Raw genomic sequence first — 8,384 nt, forward strand, 5'->3', positions numbered from 1 at the left:
TAGCAATTTTTTCTCTTGAATCCCACAATACAAAATTGGAGTTTGGGCCGGTCACAGTGGCTCAAGCCTGAAATCCTAGCACTTTGGGAGGCTGAGGCGGGCAGATTGCCTGAGCTCAGGAGTTAGAGACCAGTCTGGCCAACATAGTGAAATTTTGTCTCTACTAAAATACAAAACATCAGCCACGCATGGTCTCAGGTGCCTGTAATCTCAGCTACTTAGGAGGCTGAGGCACAAGAATTGCTTGAACTCAGGAGGCAGAGGTTGCAGTGAGTGGAGATTGTGCCACTGCACTACAGCCTGGGCAACAAAGCGAAACTCTGCCTAAAAAAAAAAAAGAAAAAAAAATTGTACTTTGTCTTATTTTGTTTTTCTAATCATTCCTTTGCATTATACAATATTATCAGTTTATGACAAATTGGAATTTTCTTTGAGACAGAGTCTCGCTCTGTCGCCCAGTCTGGAGTGCAGTGGCACAATCTCAGCTCACTGCAACCTCCGCCTCCTGTGTTCAAGCAATTCCCGTGTCTCAGTGTCCCGAATAGCTGGGATTACAGGTGTGCGCCATAACATCCAGATAATTTTTGTATTTTTCAGTAAAGGTGGGGTTTCACGACATTGGCCAGGCTGGTCTTGAACTCCTGGCCTGAAGTGATCTGCCTGACTCAGCCTCCCAAAGTGCTGGGATTACAGGCGTGAGCCACTGCACCTGGCTGACAGATTGGGATTTTTTTTAAAAAACTAGTCGTTCTTTCAGGTAGCTTGAAAAGCACTGTGTTGGAGGATATGGGCCCTGCCCAGCAGTTCACAGTCCAAGAGGGAAAACTCCTCCGGCCTGTCCACACTGGGGAGCAGCCTGCAGGCCTGCCTTCCACAAATGCCCTCTTCCCTGCCTATCAGAATCCTCCAAGGCTCAGTTCAATGCTATCTCTCCAGGAAAACTTCTGAGATGGCACCTGCCTGCACTCGCTGTTGCCCTGGAGCTCTCACAATGCACTGCCTGGACCCCTTTACCCTATTTTGTGTTCTTGTTTGGGTGGCCGTCAATGGATCTACTTAGCATAGATTCAGGACATGGGTCTGACACAAGCACAGTTTTGCATGTAGTAGGTACATCAAAGGCAAGAGAGAAAGAGGAGCAGAGACAGGGTGGGAAAAGGAGGGAAATGAAGGAATGGGCTCTATGGATGGTCACCAGGGGTGGGAAGTCTGAGTCCAGGTTCTTCTGACACTGCAAAGTCAGAGGAGGGCCATGGTAGAAATTCTGGGTGTATCCTAGTCTAAGTGATCCAAGGAGGGGAGCAGGGTAAGGGGTCCACTGGAGCAGGAAGAAGGGAGTTGCCCTGAACCAGGTTTCCCCAGGCATCCTGGAGCCTATCCTGAGGAGGGGAACAAGAGGTAAGTCTGGGGAGAACTGGGCAGGGCCTGGGAGCTATTAAGTGTTTGCCCTCAGGGGAGGCAAAGTGGGGAGCCCTCTGAAAGTGGTGCTGGGGGGTCTTCACAGAAAGGGCAGAGAGTATGCTAAACCCAGGCAAGCCCTCGAGAGGTCATTTCATCTGTCCTCCTGCCCCCTTTCCAAACTCTGGTAGCAACATCTGGACTTTCCATCCTAACATGCCCTGGAGCTGGGACATACTGACCCCCTTGGGTGGTTTGTTTCCCGCTGCCCTGGAAGCCCCTGCCATCCCCACATCATTTCGACAGTGTCAGCTTTGAGATTTTGCTGTGTGACCTCAGGCAAATCAGTTGACCTCTCGGAGCCTCGGTTTCCTCATCTGTTCAATGGGGATAATAGCACCAGGGTGCTATTGTGGGAACAAAGTGAATAATGCATGGGGAGTGCCTGACAGGTAGTGGGTGTTGATCAGTACTCCCTCCTGCCCCAGGCAGCTCCCTGGGATGGCACTCAGCCAGGAAACTTGGATATCATGTAGAGTGTCTGCTGTGGGTCCAGCAGTGTGGCAGAGTAAGGAGGAATGGGCTATCTGAGATGAAGAGCAGGTAACTAAAGAAGGCCTCCAAGAGGAGGTGAGTTGCAGACAGGAACTGATGACTGACCTATGGAGTAAAGGGAGAGCAATCTTCCCACATGGGAGACCTGATCTCTGCAAAGACTCATGAGAAAGAAAAAGCTGGGATGGGAATGCAGGGCAGAACAGCTGGGCCAGCTCCTGGAATGGGGAAAGGTGTGCAGAGGGGACAGCTGGCAGAAAGGGCCACTGGGTGCCATTTCTGAGGGTCAGCAAGCCTGGCATGCTCCTGGCCCTGCTCAAGAAGGTGACGAGTCATCAGGCGAGGAACTCCCACCGAGCCAGGTGAGCAGCCCTGGCCTCAGGATTGAGGCTGCTAGATTGCCTCCAGGAACTGGCAGGGACAGGGGCAAGGGCTTGGGGAGTGGAACGATGTGTTTTGTATGTGCTGGCCATGGTGGGGCTGGCTCTTGAAATTTTCCTAGAATAAGCTGGATCCCAGGGGCAGAGCTAGGGCTGCCTCTGCTGAGAAAGCCTGACCCTATGGTCCACCCAGGGCAACAGAAGCCCTCACCCCAGCCCTCCCTCCATCTTCAACCAGACCCTTCACAGCCTACCCCACCTAGTCTCAACCAGTAGCTCCTCCACACTCACCCACGCCCTTCACTCCCGCCTGGGGCACACACACCCCGCCACACCGTGTGCTCAGTGCATGCACCCCCCTACCACACACACACAGGCAGGGGTCATGCAGTGTCCAGTGGGTTTATGGAGAGAGGGGGTTCTCCTTGTACGAGACAGTATGAAGAAGCCATGATGTGGGGGGCAGAGAGCAACAGACACAGAGAAAGACAGGAGGGCCTGACGGGAGAGTTAGGGCCAGAGAACAGGACAAGAAAGAAGAAAGGGACAAAGAAAGGGGAAGTAGACAACAGACACAGAGAGACAGAGGCAGTGAGGGAAAGGACCTCAGAGGAAGAGCAGGACACTGTCCCGGGGGTTCCTGGGGCTCTGGTGGTGGGCAGTGGGGTGCTCTGCCCTCAGCCCTACAAGCCCCCAGCACCCTTGGTCACCCACTTTGGGCCTGCCACCAAGAAAGTTCCTAAACTCTCTCCTCTTCTCACAGTTCCCTCCCCCTGCCCTGTGTCACATTCAGGTATTCAGGGCTCACCCACCACTTCAAGAGGGAGGAAGTCCTGAGTTCCCAGGTCCAGGCTTCAAGGGCTGGGGAGCAGACCCTTGGCTTCTGCATGGTGCTCCACACAGCTGTGTAGACTGCAGGGCCCTCTGACATCTGTCCATCCCTGGTGTAAGCAGACTTTACTTGAGCCCCAGGCCTATTGACCTCCGGGGACAGCATCTCTGCCACTCACTCCCAGGAGCCCCCAGAATACAGCCAATATAGCTTCATTGTCTCCCCAAAAGGCATTGCCTGCTTTTTGGAGGAAACACTCCTCCTGGCTTTCCAGGCCTATCATGCCACCCCAGGACCAATGACTGTTTCCATTGTCCTAGTCTCTTCTCTAGGAGCTCATTTCCTCTGCATACTCCGAGGTTTTCATCTCCTGACTCCTTCAGATGCCCATAAAGCGGCCAGGCATACCCAGTCTAGCTCAGGTACCCAGGTAAGATACTGACTGGCCAGAGAAGGGTCTGGTCTCCTTCCTCCTTTGTTTCTTGCCTCTCAACAAGTCCCCTCTCCATGACAAAATATCGCCTTCAGTCCCACCAACAGTCTGGAGGTGGATGCTTTGCAGGGGAGGCTTAAAGCCTAACTACTCCATGCTCTTCACTTTTCCCTCAGCTGGGTACATGGGGTTTCCCCCTTAGGGAAGCAACTGTATTGCCTCTCTTCTAGAAAATTAAAGCCACCCAGGGCTTCAGTGCCAGGCCCCTTATTATGAATTCCTCCAACAGGCCTGGAATGAAAGCCAGGCTGCTGACTAGGGCCGGCCCTCCAAATCCCCTCCGACCCTAACAAGGAAGAGAGCTGTCTTGCACAATGCCACTTGCCAGGCCACCTGCAGCTCCACAAGTCCACCTCCTCATTCTCATTCCCGAGCACTGCCAGGGGCCATCAGAAAGAAAGAGGGCTAGGGCTGGGAATGGAGACTGAGTCCTAGAGGGAGGGAGGGCAAGGGACAGAAAGAAAAGGAGAGCAAGAAGAGGGGAGGGGAAGACCGAACCAGAAAAAGATGTCAGGGGTGGGGGGTGGGGTGGGGTGGGATCTGTGGAGAGAGAGTAGAAGAGAGAAAGAGATGGAGAGAGAGACAGGGAAAAGATAAATAAGAGTCATGGTAAGAAAGAGACAGGAACAGAGAGCCTAGGCTTCTCCTGGCTTCTCTAGACCTCTCCAGTGGGATTTAAGACCTCAAGCAATCCTGGAGATCAAGATGGAGGCTTGGCCTCGGGCTTGAGGATCAAACTGTCTCCTGGGAACCACCCCCATGCCCTGGACCCAGCCTCTGTGGCCCAGGACAGTAGTGGGTACAGGTAAAGGCTAGGGAGTGCCTTTGCCAGGACCTCTGGGAAAAGAGGCTGCAGGCCCCAAATTGTGGTTAATCTCCAAGGACACGCAAGAATGCAGCAGGAGAGACTAGCATTAGACAACAGGGAGAACTTGATGACAGCTAGAGCCCTGGGATTCATTCCCTGCAAGGGCAGGGAGGTTGAGAGGGCAGAGGAGGAAGGAATCTGCAAGGAGGGAGCTGACATCCTCCTGGAAGGCTGGAAATGAAGCACAGGCAGCCTAATCTTCTCCCACCTCCCTCCACCCCCAGCGATGAGTCAGGGATTCCGCAGAATGCTGAATTCCTGTCTTCCTTTGGGCAATGATACTTGACACTCTCCTGGGTTTTCTCTCCTGCCACAGAAGTAAAATCTTCAATCATTCTCAAGGACTTCTTTCTCCTCAGCTCCCCAGACAGGCCCCTGCTTTCCTGTGAGTCACTGTATCTTCAAAGCCCCTTCCTGCCTCAGCCTACCCTGATAGCTCTCAGGCTCCTGGCTTTGCACGAGTTGTTCTGTCTGCCTGGAACCCTCTTCCTGGAACTAGCTTCTTCTCATCCATCAGAAACCAATTTAGGTGGCACCTGCTGAAACAGATCAGCTCACAAAGGCCCGGCACAATGCCTGGCCCACAGAGGCATCCCTGAGTGCTGTAAATGAATGAACCAGTGAATCAATGAATGCAGACGATTCTGTGAGCGGCAGAAAGCACATGCCCTACCCTCAGGGAGCCCACCATCTGATGGTGGAGACTCAGCCTCTAGCTTGGAACCTCTCAGTGAGCAGAGCTGTAGAACTCAAAGAAAGGAAAGCCTTGCCTGGGGCCTGCAACCAGGTTCCCTCTGAACTTCATGGCAAGGAAGTCTTCTTCTATGGTCAGGGCCCAGCCCACACCTGCTACAAAGGCAGGGCCCAATGAACATTTCTGGGAGGGAGGGGAGGAGAGGGGAACAGAGAGGAGGGGAGGGCAGGGGAAGGGAGGGGAGGGGAGGAAGGCATCTCATGGCCCTTTGGCTTTTCTTTGAGTACTGCACTCTGGTCAAGAGGCTCCCTGGTGACCAGGGCCAACTGGCCCTTTCCATCAGAGCCAGGCACAGGAGAGCACGGAGTGGGTGCTTGCTCCATATTTGAGAGCAGAATAGAGCTGGAGGATTCTGGGCGTCGAGAATCCAGGCCCCAGGCCCCAGCGACAAGGCTACCTCAGTTTCCAGACCCATCGTGAGAGCAACCACAGGGCCATGGGGCCAGGAAGAAGCAGCTAAGGCGGTGTGGGACCCACCTGGGGTGAATGGATGACTGAGTCTCCAGGGTGGCCTCAAGGGTGGCAAGGGAGACCAGACAGGGCTAAGGGTTGCAGTCCTGGTGGGATCCGAGCCTGGGGAAAAGGGAGAAGCTGGGAAGGAACCCTTCCACCAGCCCTTCAAGGTGAGCAAAGCCCCCTGTACTCCCCCAGTCCCAGCAAGAGCAGCTGGTTAGTGGATCAGGATCGTTGCCTCAGGAAGGCAGGTGAGTTTCTATGAATGAATCTTTTCCATGCTCAAACGAAAACCTCAGTCCCTAGCCCAGCAGGCAAAGCTGCCACTTCCTCTCTCCAGAACAGCAAAGACCTAAGGCACTGGGAAGAGACCTGCCACCTGGGGCACCTCTTCCCCCTTCAGGCCACCCTGGAGGTGGCTGCTGTGGCAGAAGTGGAGGAGAGACAAGTCCGGATGGGAGACTTTCTCCTGAGCTGACCTCTGTGTTCTGCTGTGACATCCCTGCCTCAGGAGACAAAATGCCACAGAGGGTAAATAGTAGGGGTGGAATTTAAACCCTGAGAAAGTGAGCAAAACGTCAGAGACTTCCTGGGTCTATGATAAGAGTTCAGTGCCAGGGAATGAGTAAGTGCTGAGGCATGAAGCCAGGGGTTAGTGGGTTAGTGACCCACCCCATCCACCTATTCCTTAGCTGGCCATCATTAGGGAAATGATGTGTTTATTTAACCAACACTTACATAGTGCAAGGTAAAGCACAAATACCTAACAAATATTAATTCAGTGATTCCCCAGAACAAACCTAGGAAGATAGCACTATTGTCATCCCCAGTTGCAGATAGGGAAACTGAGGCCCAGGGAGGCTACCTGACTTGCCCCACATCACACAGCTGGAAAATGGCTGAACTGGGATTCAAACCCAGACATCATGCTGCCCCAGTTGAGTCTTGCTGCTGCCATGATTTCAAAGCCTGGAAGGGTTCAGAGAAAGTCGAAAGTCAGGAGGCCAGCATCGGGGTGACAGCCCTCCTTCAGTATGAGCTTACTCTTTCAGGGCGTAGGGCAAGGACCTCCCCCAGCAATGGCCAGAGCCTGAGAGAGCAGCTGATGTAATTGCACCCCTTGTTGTGGGAGTGGGGAGTTGGCCCAGGCCCAGGGCGTGGCCAATGGCAGGGGCCCCCGCCCCCTGCCTCCCTCAACTTGCCAGGGAGAAAAGGAACCCCTCCAGGGTATTTCTATTATCTGGAGGAGAAAGTGAGGGAGGAAGAAAAGTTGGCTGGAAAGCAGACTGAACTTGCAACTTGGTTTAATAACCAAATCCCAGTTCTCCCTCTGAGCCAGGGCTCCCTCCCACTGTCCCCTCCAGAAAAATCCAGGCCAGGCCTGGGTCTGGGAACAGAGAAGCCTGTCCCCACAACCCCGCCCCCCGAGCTCACAGCTCCCTTCTAGAGCCCCAGAAGTAGGCTCCATTTCTCCTGGCACCTGCAACGGCCCCTCCAGGCCTCCAGTCCCCCTCTGGCTGGTCAGGTGGAGAAAACTCTTCCCGAGCTCAAAGGGAGGAGGAGGATCCCAGAGATGGACGACTGCATTTTCCACCCTGAATATGAGGCTGTGTGGGTTGGAAAAATAAACAGCATTGGTCGGGGCAGGGGGAGGGAACTGTTTGAATGAGGGCTGTCCTGAGAAATGCCGGTCATGTGGTCCTTGGTCCAAATGAAAGGTCAGAGCACCCACTGCGCAGTCAGAATGGCTGGGGAGCGGGAGGAAAGGGGAGGAGCAGAGTGGGCACGCCTCATACACACTTACACACAAACAGTCATATTCATCTTCTCACACACCCACACTCACATACACACATATATTCATATACACATTCACACACATCCATATATACCTTCACACATACCCACACACATACACACACACACACATCCATATACACATTTACACACACCCACATTTATACACATTCACACACATCCATATACATCTTCGCACACACCCACACACGTACACACACACATTCATCTTCACACACACACATATCCATATACACATTTACACACACCCACACTTATATACATTCACACACACACTCTTCATATACATCTTCACACACACCCCCACACACACACATTCATATACATCTTCACACACACACTCATACACACTCACATTCATATACATCTTCACACACTCACACACATTCATATACACATTCCCACACCCACTTGTACACACACACATTCACATACATCTTCACACACCCACAGTCATATACACCAACCTACATTCATATATACACACTTACATTCACAGACACATTCATACACATTCATATACAATTTTACACACCCACACACTCACACGTTCATATACACATTCTCATACACCCACACACACAAAACACAAAAACATTCATATACATATTCATAGACACGGTCACATACATCTCACACCCCCCACACACTTACACACACACATTCAAATACAGTCTCATGCACACACATTCATATACATATTGTCACACACGCTCACACACTCATACACACTCATATCCACTCATACACTTATATACACAGTCTCACACCTCGACACACGCACATGCACTTATCTACACACTCATACATGGAGACACTTAGATACTTACGGA

Source organism: Chlorocebus sabaeus, chromosome 17 (genome assembly GCF_047675955.1).
Source record: "Chlorocebus sabaeus isolate Y175 chromosome 17, mChlSab1.0.hap1, whole genome shotgun sequence".
Classification (NCBI taxonomy): Eukaryota; Metazoa; Chordata; class Mammalia; order Primates; family Cercopithecidae; genus Chlorocebus; species Chlorocebus sabaeus.